This window comes from Gallus gallus, chromosome 3 (assembly GCF_016699485.2).
Source record: "Gallus gallus isolate bGalGal1 chromosome 3, bGalGal1.mat.broiler.GRCg7b, whole genome shotgun sequence".
Lineage (NCBI taxonomy): Eukaryota > Metazoa > Chordata > Aves > Galliformes > Phasianidae > Gallus > Gallus gallus.
In genome coordinates, this window is record NC_052534.1 from 24,568,031 (window position 1) to 24,581,848 (window position 13,818).

Sequence of the window (13,818 nt, forward strand, 5' to 3'; positions counted from 1 at the left end):
ACGTGGGTGATAGCCAAGAAGGCAGCTCAAGCTTCCTAATTTACAATCTGTTAAATTCACTTCCTTATATTGTTTAAAAGATTCTAAGTAACTTCTAAGCATACCTCCATGAGAAAAAAAAAGAAACAAAGCAATAAGCAAAGTAGAAAATAAAAATCACAGAATGAAGATGGAGTAGAAATGAAAACTAAAGCCTTACGCAGAAATGGGGTAGGTAACAGTATCTAAAGCATGCAAATATGTATCTAAATAACTACAGCTCTAAAATAAATTGGAAATGCAGTAGTGCATGAGTGAGACACAAGGTGAAATTGCATCTCACCTGCTGATTCATGCTAAAGCAGAAAATCTGTTTGTTACTATACCGGTTGATGTCAGGCTGCATTTTATTCAAACCAATAAAATCTTTTGTGTGGTCTCTTGACCTCACTAATTACTTAATTTACATTTAAGACAACAATGCTTCTTAGTAATGTAAAAAGGAAGTGTTCCCACCCCGGAGTGTTATCCCTGCATCTCCTCTGAAGAAACTTTAGACTGGAGAATGCTGCAAGTGAATAGGAGTTCACCACGAACCAGCTCGTAATCATCGCTCTTAATTGGTTGACCTTTGGAGTATTTAAGGTTTTACATGTCAATCGTAACCAGCTTGCTCAGAGAAGACAAAAATCTCCAGTTATGCTGACTTACATGATCCTATGGAGAAGAAAGTCTGTTCCAAGCAGGCTCTGGGGAACCGGGATGCAATCCAAAGATGTGCAGACACTTTTCATTTGAACGTCTTGCATTTAAAACCCCAAAGTCACCTCAACAGTGTGGTGGTCAAATACCAGTACAGGACTTAACAGAACAGAGGCTGGGACCACTGTGCAGCATCATAAACTCACATCTTCAACAAAACCTTACTGTGCTACAGACAGGGACTGCACAGACTGGGAGAAAAAGCATTATGCCCTTAAAGTCATTCTATCTTTCCTATACCAGAGTAACCTTCAGAAGAAGCTGCTTCTATCTACCTTCTAATAGTATCTTATGTATACATAGTACCTCCTACCTGCAGAGCCTATAATCCTTTCCAAAATCTAAACCAGCATTACTAATGCGGCACAAATGAAGAACAAAGTATGCAGAGATGGAGTTGAAGTCAGTAGCCCTATTTCCCTTCCAGTCACTGTAAAGGGTTGAGATAGTATATGGTATAGTATATAAAATAAGTTTCTTCAATTTAAAAAAATCTGTGAGAGACCACAAATGTTTTCCTGCTAAATATAAACAGGTATAAAATCAACTCAATGTGAAATCGATCCCATCTAAATGTCACGTTTGGTGGGCATTACCATACTGACGAGTAATCTACCAGTTAAGGCCACTTCCATCTGGAGTCATGCTGCGTATGTATGAACTGAAAGCAGAGGCTGGTGGAGGCCACAGAGGATTAGCAGCATCACTGTTTAACACACTTCTGTTCAAGTGTTCTCCTGTTTTGCCACTCAGTTGCCCCAGGCCCAAATCCACCCACCTATGCTCCCCGCCAGTTGAGAGCCACTTCACTTACACCAACGCAGATTTGTAGAGGGATGGTGGAAGTGCTTGGTGCAAGTTTGTGCGGTTGATACACTCAAGAGATGGGACACCATCCAGAGAGATTTGGACAGCCTTGAGCAGTGGGCTGCCCAGGCAAACACTATGACGTTCTACAAAACCAAGTGCAAGGTGTTGGTGTCTGTGTTGTAGCAATTTCCACTATCAGTATGAGCTGGGGGATGTAAGGATGGAGCACAGCCCTGCCAAAAAGAACCTGGGGCTACTGGTGGATGGGAAGCAGGACATGAGCCAGCAATGTACATTCACAGCCCAGAAAACCAGCAGTATCCTGGACTGCGCTAAAAGAAGCATGGCCAGCAGGTTGAGAAAGATGATCCTGCCCTTCTGCTTTGCGCTGGTGAGGCCTCACCTGGAGTACTTGTGTCCAGACATGGAGTCCTAAGTACAGGAGAGAGACATGGTCCTGTTAAAGCGTATCCAGAGGAGGGCCACGAAAATGATCCAAGGGATGGAACACCTCTCCTATGAGGACAGACTGAGAAAGCTGAGGCTGTTCAACTTGAGGAAGAGAAGGCTCCAGAGACACCAGATAGCGGCCTTTCAGTATCTAAAGGGGAGCTACAGGAAAGAAGGGAACAGGCTCTTTAGCAGGGTCTGTTGTGATAGGACAAGGAGAAATGGTTTCAAACTAGAAGAGTGGTGATTTGGACTAGATATAAGAAAAAAGGGTTTTACAATAACAGGTAGTGAAGCACTGGAACAGGTTACCATGAGAGGTAGTGGACACCCTCTCCCTGGGGAGGCTCAAGGTCAGGCTGGATGGGGCTCCGAGCAACCTGGTCTATCGGTAGGTGGCTCTCTTCAGTGAAGGAGAGTTGGACTAGATGGCCTTTGAGGGTCCATTCCAACTCAGATGATTCTACGATTTCATACTGTCTGTACTTACATGGGAAACAGGACTTGGTCTTATTACATTCATATTTTAATTCCGCTCTATATTGAAATAGAGAAAGTGTTCTTCACATGATTCCTGGGAGCCAACTAATCATCACTGATGAAACTCTTCCAAATTTGCTGATTCCTGAAATGTTTTGTTTCCCCCCCCCCCCCCCCCTTCATATGATGCATTCCTCCACAGTCACAGAGCGAAACCCAATGTAGCATATAGAGGAATGCTTCCTTCAGCTTGCAGCACACAACTGTGAACATATTTCAACTCTCAGAGGTGCCAAAAGCAGCTCACACCATACGAGTGAAGAGGGCTCAGCCCTTTTACAAAGAAGACCATGAAGTTCCCATCCCTACAACTGCAGTTTTTCCCCACTAACAACCCAGATTATAAAAAGTTGGGGAAATTTTAATACAGCTCAAATTACTCTGGTTCACAAATTTAGCAAAACTGCAGAGAAGACAAATAAGAAGCAACTGTTACCCCGGATACAAAAAAATAAGGTACACGTAGAGAATTTTTAAAAGAGCATATATAATAAAACACTGCATAAGACTGAAACACACTACAATGGGCTTTTGCAGGGACGTTCAAGGCAGGTCTTTGTCAGTTCAGACAAATTCCTTGTAGAATAAGTCCCCTGGTAACTATTATCACTTGGATGCAACTTACAGCACAGAAGTCCTGTTTCCCTGCAGCTATGAGGGTGTACCATATAAGGCAGTGCTGTGCACACCACATTTCCTGCACCCTTTCTATATCTGCTACCCCATCAGACAGAATATAGGGTAAGAAGGTAGAGATGAACTTTCAGTTAGGAACACTACAGTTTTTCTGACTAAAGCACATTTGTATTGTGATTGGTTGTGTTTGGTCGACACATCTACGGAGACTGCAAACAGTGTAATTTTCCTTTAGTGTGTACACAGAGCTAGGCACAGCAGCGCTCCTATCATGATTGCAACCTCCTGATATTTCTGCAGGGCAAACATGGTAATATTAACAATTAGTCAGTGACTCAGATAAGGCTCTCACAGTTATAAATTCCCCATCCAAATCACTGAGGTTGCATGGTGGTATAAAAACCTCTGACAGCAAGTTACAGCACTCTTCCATAACCCCAGGATACGTGTCCCCACCTTCTCCCATGGCCAGCACTAACACTTACTAACCTGATCTCCGAGGAAGAAGGTTCACAGAGCTCAGCACTTCTTTTTCAGGTTACTTTCTGGCTGGATCAGCTCCCTGGAACAGCGCAATAGGGAGTCATGTGAGCACTGGCGCTGGTGCAAAAGAAGGGATAATCATATATTACTGCATGCGGGAAGTAGAGAAAGAATGAGATTGGTGCACAACCTGATATGGTGTATGCCCTAAAGCTTGATTAAAAGGGAAAGCCATCATGAACCAAAAGGATAGTCACAGCCTCGGTCTGAAGTTCTCCGCAAAAATTCATAGAAAAAAATGCATAACCAAGCTGTGAAAAGAGGGAAGATCAGAGTTTTCCAGTAGGCACGTATTTGGCAGATAGTGATAACCCCTGGGCAATGATAAAGCAAGAGCAACTGCCAGAAATAAACTGCTGCATACAGGAGGACTCCTTCCAAACACCTATGTTCAGCCCTTAAAAATTAAACGTAATTGAGTGATCTCTGACAACCCCTTCATCTCAGGTGCTGCTCCCCCACATGAGGGACCTGGGGGCAGGAGCCATCTGGGAGGAGTGGCTGTGCTGCTCAGAGGTCCCTGTTGCACACAAAACTGACCATCAAGACACTATGGGAGACTGATTTCTCTCAGACATCTTCAGCAATTGGTGTTGCTGCTATGCCAGGCTCCAAGTACAACCATTTTGTCTGCAAAGCCTTCACATGGCCCTAGCACACCAGCTGCCCCAAAAGAAAATTGCATATAATTTTAGTGGTAGGCTTCTCTTCTCAGAAAAGCTTTTCATTTTTAAGATATACATAAATGCATTTGGTTCTCAAAATGCACCTCTTAACAGAAATGGCTATCAAGAGTAGAGAGTAATGAAAAGCTGTAATACCGAGCTGCAATTTGTATTTACCAAAACACTCAGAGCTATTTAAGGAAAGGTTCAAGTGCAAGTAATTCTTCCCTTACACAGAGCTGAGCTAAACTAGCATTTCAGGAGACTACAAGATCTGCCCAAAACATTTCCAAAGCAGTCCCACAGTCAGAACAACAGGGAATAAATAAGTTTCTTTAGACAAGAGACTTGTCTCCTAGCTGCAGGTAGTCTGGGCAGTTTCCAGCAATGCAAGGCAGAAAGTGCAAGGTTCAGCAGGGATGCTCTGGAGATCGGAAAACCAACCAAGGTCATTGCCTAACAGCTGTGATGATGTTTTCCAGGGCACCTAACTTAAACCTTAACACAGCTTTCAATTTAAACTGATCTATATTTGTTGCACTTGATTATGAACAGCCAAAGTTGTTTATCCTGGGAAGATTCCCTAGCTAGCTTAGGCTCAGGCTCTCTTCTGAGCACAGGGACATGAGGAGCAGAGTTTGGCTGTCAGTCATATCTCAACAGCTAAGGATCAGAAAACTATCATATTACAGAGTGTGTTCCAAATAGTTAAAATATTCCCCCTCAAATCACTCAAGGTAACTTTCTCTCATAGGAAGAGTAAAAAAAAAAAAGTAAAATCCAAGAAACACTGACACGACATCAGATCAGACACCAGCATAAGTTCAGATCTCACATTTGCAGAGCCCCAGATCTAAACTTCAAGTAATGAACAAGTCTGGATCTCCATGCTTTGTTTTCTTGGAAATCAATGTCTTTCCTATCGTGTACATTTATTTAAGGTAAGAGCTTAGGCATTTCCTAACAGAGCAAGATGATACAGAAGCACAGCAGCCCCAGGAGAGGCATCTGCTCAGAACAGCAACCTGCAGGACTTAGGGGAACCAGGAAGGCAAAGGAGACAGGCAAGAGAACCAGCAAAGTCTGATAGCCGGAGAGAAAACTGCTAGTGCTGGAACTGCAGTGCAGAGGAGAGCTGGGAGGCTTCGATAGGTGACTGTTGCACCAACCAGTAAGCAACACCCTCTTCTACCACTGAAAATGATGATCTGAAGGACACTCCTGCTCCTGTGGCCCTGAGGAACACCCTGCTCAATACCTGCTTTCAAGTCTCCCTTCTCCTCACCCCGCCTCCTGTCTATAGCATCAGTAAAATACCATGAAGTGTGGAACAGTGGTAGCACTTGTGGAGACCTGCCCAGGCATTTGTCATCCCAGTGCTGTCTGTAACAGCTCTGAGCAGATTACGTATGCAGATGTAAAAGTGCCTGAAGTGAAATTCTGGCCCTGTCACACTAATGGAACTATTCTCAAAGGGCCTTTCAGACCATGCACACAGCTCTGGACACATACAAATAAATAGGAAAATTATTTCAGCCTACAGCCCCCAGATTCCTTGTCCTTGGCGCAGACCAATGTAAATATTTAACCCAAAGAATAGCCAGAAGGCTGAGACTTTCATGCCTAGAAACTCTGCAGAAGGGCAGGGCTGGATACTTCCTATTTAATAGAGATTTACCCAATTTCCAGCTTCAGAGTGTACCCAGGTTTTGGGAGGGCTTAAACACAGAGACCAAGTGGCCTAAGCCTGCGCATCTTAGCTAGGCTAGTTACCAATTGCTTGGCGAAGATGCAAACACACCATAATTCTGTGGCACATTTGCCTTACCATGTAACATCAGCAATCAAGGATGACCACAAAAAGCACGCCAGGCATTTCCATTCAGCTGCTAAATCTGAACAATTTTGCTTATAGAAAGTCTGCCAGTTATAAAAATAACTTCATTCCAGGTGGTTAGTGGCAGGGTGGGGGAGTCAACAGGACATCAGTACTGCTGTCCACACAGAAACATCATGTTTTTGCCAAGAACATTTAAAAAAAATCTGGATGACATATGAGGAACACCTACAATTTTCTGTGCATGACCCACTGAACATATTGCTTCAGCTGATCTGAATTATATCCTGCATTTACAGATTTATTTCAAAGAGCATTTATAAATACAAGAAGAAAAACCTGAAGTGAGAGTCAATTTCCACAGTCTTCCCTCTGCGAATAAAGGCTATTGCTTCTTTTCAAGACAGAAGAGATCACAGTGCTCATACCAAGAACACGTGAAAGTTAGCATCCAGCTCAGACCAGATGAGAACACGTGCTAAAGCTTGACAAACTTCTCAAATGCTTGGCAGCACATTTCAAATTCTGTAAAGCCCAAGGTTTCCTAAAGCCATGGCAGTATCTGATCACAGGCACTCAAGTGTCAGTTGCCACAAATGACTCTATTGGGACAACTGTATAATATCTGGCTCTATCTGATGTCTCTACCCTAATCACTCCAGTTATTCAGTATAACAATTAATGGTACAACAAAGTTGGAAGAGTGCTGAGGATGGGCTGGTATATTAAAATGAAAAAAACAAACAAACATGTAAATTGTTCAAGTTTAAGGGCTACCCCATAAACTGGGACAAAGGTGTGTGGTCCATACATTTGCTGATCAAACTTGGGCAAAGGGACCTTCACATGACATCCCTTTAAGCTGTTTGAAGTTTTGAACTGTATCTTCTAAGGTCCTCAACTGCCATTTTATAGGCTTAGAGGGCAAGTTTGTACAAGGAGGCCCAGTTTATCAAAGTAGATCTTTCCCCAGCCCACAGACTACCCCATCATATTCGTGCTGCACTGTACCAGAGCCTTTTCAAGGCCAGCTCACATAAGTACTTTGCTTCTTTGTGCAGCCAGATTAGGGTTGAACCATTTGTATCCGGTCTGCCTAAGAGCACAAAGTTATACGTGAATTTCTGCAGTTTACTATCTACATAATTTTACTAAATGGAAAATGGTTTGAACTTGCACTGAAAGCAAAGAAAGTCTTCCAAGGATCTTTCTCTGTTACCTTTACCATATATCTTCTGAACAAAATAGAACATGAAGAAGAACGCCATTTCATCCCAATCTTGCATGCAAGAGAAAAAGACACATGAAGGTTAGAAAAGATTAATGGTGAAAATCTAGTAACTTTTTTCTTTTCTTAACTACTGATATTAATTACTGTTCAAACTCATTGAAGCTGTGAACACACTACAAAATGCAAATGTTCTCCTTCATACTTTAAATAAATTACAACTTAATTCTCTGCCCAAAATTCTTGGATCACCTTGTGAGGCAAACGTCTCAGTCATCACCTCCAGCACAACACAGCTAAATTCAACTTGGGCAGCTGATGTGAAACAGAGCTTCCAAAATGTTTGTTACATGAGCTTTAATGAAGTCATGATAAATGCTTCTCAGAACTCAAATGACAACCCTGGAGCATCCTGTAAGTCCAGTCCATTAACACTTTTTCTACAGATACACTGTTTCTTCTTCAGAACATGGTACCTTCATGATGGTTATTGGAGACTGGTAATAAATGTACCTTCACCTTGATGATTAATTTTCCTTCCCAATAAGTTCTGATATGACCTTCACCATTACTGTGCCACGGTGACTCACAGCAGTGCATTACAACGTGGCCAACATCTATCAGGTACTTTGCTCTTCTGAATGAATTTGGAGTCGTGTGTGCATTTCAATCTCTTCTTTTACATACAACTGGTTGTTTATGATAATAACAGCAATGGTGCAGCTTGTGCTAACAGCAGTTCCTGTTTTACAGTCCTGTATTAAAGACCCTCCTGGGCAGTTGTGTGAATCACTCTAGCAGCTCATCATAACCAAAAGCATCATATCCCACACTCCAGCCCTGCCCTTTCCTCTCCATCTCAGTCATGTTAATGCACTCTCTCTTGCATCAAACTCTGATGTTCACCAGAGCTTTCACAGAGCTGATTCAGTTCATTAACCCAGGAGCAAACAATTCACTTTTTTGTCACGTTAGTTTTCTTCTGGGCCAGTGAGTTGAATCCATTTTGCTCACGGCTGACAGGCACTAGGACTTGCAGTTGGCAGCCAGGAGCAAGGAAAAGAAGTAATGAAGACGGGGTGCAGGATGTCCACGATGCAGAAAGAGACATGACCAGCTGTAACATGCTGCTTTACCTTCAGCAATCTGACTCTAACTGAAGAAGGTTTCTTGGTAGCTGAGGAGCAAAACCTCTCCTCCTTGAGCAACCAGCAGCTGCCTGCAAACCCTTACTGCAGGCCATTAGGGACCCTGACAAACAACAGAGAGACTTTGAACCTAATCTAATGCCCCGTGGAAAGCTGGGGCAAAAAGAGTTGATGCACTCCTGACATCTGCCATTGCTGGAGAAATACATACTACAAGTTTCTGGACTGTTTGCTAATGGATAACAGTTTTAAGCCATTTCACCTGCAACCAATTTGGGGAAAAAAACACAAAAGAAACAGTTCTGCACAGACCAATGGAGTACATAACAGAAAGGCACAGTTTGCTATATTCTTAACCCCAAAGGTCTTTCTCTTCCTACACATACTACAGATTGCCTGCCCCTCCTTGATCGCTCCTGCTCCTTGCCAGCTTTCTACACAACTTCTTCCCATCTGCTGCTTCTTCATCCACACAGACCTCTGTATATAACTCTACAGCTCCTACAGCCTACTCATTTTATAAAGCCTCTAAAAGCATTCTTCTGCCATGCATGTTTACAAGAAATCAACTCCTAATAAATGTCTGAGAAGAAAAAATAGCTAACACTTAAATATGTCTAGTATATTTAATATCACTCTTTCCCTCCTCCCATTTGCTGCATGCCAGGGCATAAATTTAAGCTGCACTAGAGCTTAATTCCTTTGACTTGTTTGGAAATCTCATTTTAAGGTGCAATGCTTTAATACACCGGAGGTTCACCTAATTCCATCCAGTTTATTCACAAGAAAAATCACACATCATTAAACCCAACTCCATGTGAGCTGACACTCCCTTCCAACAATGAAAGTGATTTGTAACTTTTCTTCCAACAATAGCTATGAGGGAAAGGTTCCTTCTCCACAGCTGTTTCTTGAAAACCTACCGGTCCACTACAATGACTGACAGAGCTTTCAATAGAGTAGGTTGGACGTTTATTCATCATGAATTGATCCAAGCCCTTGATAACCTGATAAAAGATGCAGTTGACTGCTTTGTAAAACAGCCAGGATTTCAAAGGCAGTGGAAAGCAGTGGATAGCATAGTATTTAACCAGTCTTCTCAAAGGCAGAGTTAATCTGCATAATTCATTTGCTCAGTGGCACTCATCTACATATTAGCCTTACACACAAAATCTAACCTCCCCTACATGTAAGGTTTCAGTTTAAATTTTGGCTTCTCTTCTTACAGTGTTTTGCATCCCAAACACATTGCTTGTAACATCCTAGCCAAAGTAAATTAGTTCTATTAATATACAGCAGTTATAGCTCGTGCAAGTAGCTCCCTTGATACCTTTCTCTGCCACCACCACAGCATCCGTGATACCATGAGGCCTAGGTAGAGTTACCATCCATAGCAGAAACTTTCCAAAAGCCACTCTTTCCATCTTTCAACTTTGCAATGAATTGAAGAACCACTGCTGTGCAGGGAAAACCCCCGCTGGAAAAGAAGCTCTGAAATTATGGAGGAGGAAAGCAAACAGGTCCCCCTAGGTGGTACAACAGGTTATGGTTTCCTTCCAATAACAGTTACCATAGCCTTTGATATTCTATCTACTTTATCAATTTCCCCTGCTTTCGTGGAGTAGCAGCTGTGATAACACAGAACCCATCTCCTGCATTGCCCATCTCTGCACGGAGGGAAACCAGTGAGGACAGAGCAAACACTTGTTGGGAGCCTTCAGCTTGCTCAGTCAGGAGGCAAAAGACAAGTCAGCATCTGACCCAGGAGTCAGAGGTCACCCCCCCCTCTGGGGAGCCACCAAGCTGCTGGGTCCACTTGCAGCTAATCCCCAGTGAGTGCTTCTCCCCAAAGGATTTCTTTATTCTGCTAGCTGAAAAAAAATAACAACAGAGTTAACAAGCCCAATAAAAATCCATGACTCAGGCAAATCCTTAAGGGATCAAGTGTTTTTGGGAGGGGGGGGTGGAACATAAACTACTCCAAGAGTCCAAAACATCTTTTGCCAAAGCCTTTTAAAACACAAAAACTACATCAGGGTCTCCTCGTTAGCTGCGATTACAAGGAAGGCATTTCTTTCTTAACTAAGAATCTCTTCTCAACAACACAAACAAAGGGTCCCATTGACGTGGTGCAGTGCTTTCTAATCCATCTGACCAGCTGGCTTTGTATATCCCTTATACATACTGCTGGAGGAGAAAGAAAGGCCTCTCTGGAGGAAAGCATCCATCTCCACGACGGAAATACCAGTTCAACTGCTGGATGGACTGCAGTGCTTTTGGGGAACAGATAGAAACTTCTAGTTAATAAAAACATTTATAGTACATGGTTTTGAGTATCAGCAGCGACTCACGTAAGTTACAAATTATCCTTTCCCTTTTTTCCCCCAGAAAAAAAAAATTATGTCTTAGACATTACTTCTGCCACCAGCTTTCAAACCTCGAAACACCAGCCATAAGCTGGCACGATGAATCCATTCTAACACCAGTTAAATAAAAACACCAGTACTTGTTCTCCTGAGCCATTCCTGAAGTCAGTTTAGGGAGAGGTGCACCCTCAGCTACTGCCAACCCTTTTGGTGGTTTCCAGCTTGAATCAGTGCTGATGCAACAAGTCAGGGCTGCAGAATGCAAGCGCCAACCTCCATTCTGCACCAGCCATGTGGCACAGTCCCTTTTCTCAGGGCACTAGCACCCACATTCACTCTTCCTTTCACATAGTGAACTTCATTTATTGAAAAAGAAAAAAAATAAGAAAACCATGCACCAGGTTCCTGTCATTTTAAGTAGCTGAACTATACCATAGAGCAATCCAACACACACAGAAACTAGCACATAGTGATTGCCAGTACCACAGCAGCTGGAACCAGCACAGGTGTGGAGACAGGATCTTCCCCTTCTCACAGCACCATGACTCTGCTTTGACCCAATCTATATTATGACACTATGCCCCAGGAAATATCCTTACCTTCCTATCCCTGAGTCCAAGTTCGCTCTTTTCTCAGAGCAATGTCTCTAGAAAGTACTTCGGCTGTTGGCTTTCCCATCCTATCATCCACGCACATTCTCATCATTCTCACTGTTATTATTTTTCAAATTCCAACAACACATTATAGCAAGTGTTGGACCCAACATAGTTCTTTTCACCAAATATTAGTTCTCGTAAAAAGAAAATTTAAAAGATGTTCATGGATTCATACAACACATTTCAAACCCAGAACCTCCACTAGAAGCTGGTACAGATCCCTGAACACACCTGAAGCAAATTAATTTGTAATTTCACACTAGGCCACAAAGTTTTCCCCAAATATGTTCTTCCCACAATCTCTACTCAGTTTCAGTTGCCTGAATTTTTGATGGACATCCCATATTTTTTACATCATTTGCATCAAATTAGCATGATTGTTGTCTCGCTCGCCATCTCACACCTCATTCTGTTTTGCAGCCTGTGTCCTTTTAACCAAGTCATCTCCATTTTACTTCACATCCTGGGAGCAGTAAATTCACCAAACCACTGTTCTCGAGTAAAATCCTAGCCCTAATTTAAGGGATGCAGGTGTAAGCACCACCTGGGGCAGCACCAGGAGGTGCTGGGCCACATTACAGCAGGTGCAAGGATGAGACTTGGAGTCAACAGTTTTTTTTTTTTTTGCAAGTGTAGTTGGAACTGCAGCTGTGTTTTGGCCAACTTCCACAACACGATGCCTACATGGAAGCATTTCTCAGGCTCTACTGTCACTGAGCCCCCAGCAGAGCCATAAGCAGAGAAGAGACTTTGACAGCACACACTCAGCAGGGCTAATGCAAATACAGCCCTGACAAGCTCTAAAGATGCAAGTCAGAGCTCACTCCTTTCTGCAAACTCCCCTCCCTTCTCATCAGAAACATTTCCATCTGCCTGTTGGTAAAAGATGTCTTCTTAAGCAATTCACATTCAGATATTTGGGTTACATCTGTAAGCGCTTTCCTGCCCTAGTGTTACAACTAGAGTAGAAAGATTCTTTTGAATGGTGCAAGAAAATAAAATATTAAGTTCATGAACAATTGACAACTCATGTGGTAAAAGATACATATGTATCTACAATTAAAAAAAATCACAAGGATGACTCAGAACTAGTATTTAAATCTAGAACTATTGAAGAACAGTTCAGTCATTGCTCTGATGTTTCCTATCCTATCCAGAGTTGACAGCTCCAAGGCTAAAGTCACTTAGCCTTGTGTAATACATGAGGGAAGCAACATGGGGAAGTACTGAGTAAGAAAGCCTGGGCAAAGATACACATCTACCAGAAGCAATCTAGCAATTCTTTCCCTCTTAAGCCAGGTTTCCCTCAGAGATGTGAGTAAAAATAAGAGCAAGCTTAAGAACTTAAGAACTTCTAAGCATAGCTATGCTGCTTCATTTTTCATGTCTTTCATTTGCTGGGGCTTTGCACCTTGCCTCCAACCTCCCCACCGTGAAGCCCTCTGTCAAGTAAAACCTGTTTGCCATTTGTGTGTGTGAATGCCCTTAGACCCAAACCCAGCCAACAGTTTAGAGTAAACAGACCTACCCAGGGAGGAGCTGGAATTTGAACAGCAAATCATGTGTGTCCCAAACAATTACTCCCTCTCCAGGTGAGGTAACGCAGCAACGTTTCTGGTGTCTAAGCAAATTTCTCTGCAGCAGTAGGAGAGAAGGGAGACAGGGCCTTTTTCATCACGAGCAGGGCAGTGCCTTAGAGGGACTCATCAACAAAAAAATTTGCTTAGCTAACTAGTCTGCTCCTTTTGCTTGCCTACTGCTGATTTGTGCAGCTAATATTTTAAGAACAAGTGGTTATGTAGGTACATCCTGGAACCACCCTCTTAGCTCAATGATCGTGTCTAAATTGTTCTGCTGAGTATCTTACACAAGACTTGCATAAGTAATGCATTCTGCTTCTGGTGAGCTTGGTTGCTCTAGCTAATGAGGAGCACCACACGGTGAACTTCCCATACTGCAGAATGCCTCAAACACCAGTGCTTGACACACGGCTCATCGTTCTTTAGCACAATGCTGACCTTTCAAAGAAGATTAAACCTAGGCAAGCAATTGAAAAGACTGAGCAAGCTGAGACCTGGCAACAAAGCCAAACACTAGCACAAAGGAATCACAAAGGGGATAGAAAAGGGTAGGAATAAGGAAGAGAGGTAATCACTCTCCATCTGAGAGCAGGAATCAGAGAGCCCTAAGCATGGAGG

General features: G+C 42.8%; 1 long non-coding RNA gene across 1 annotated transcript in view; it reads right to left on the reverse strand.

The window, feature by feature from the left end:
• Positions 1-13,818, reverse strand: part of LOC101749926 — a 120,118-nt gene that overhangs the window by 88,800 nt on the left and 17,500 nt on the right. Inside the window, exons 2-3 of the long non-coding RNA XR_005858313.2 lie at positions 3,667-3,739; positions 1,955-2,163 (exon numbers count right to left, since the gene is read on the reverse strand). This is a non-coding gene — a long non-coding RNA (uncharacterized LOC101749926). The remainder of the gene's footprint in view (positions 1-1,954; positions 2,164-3,666; positions 3,740-13,818) is intronic.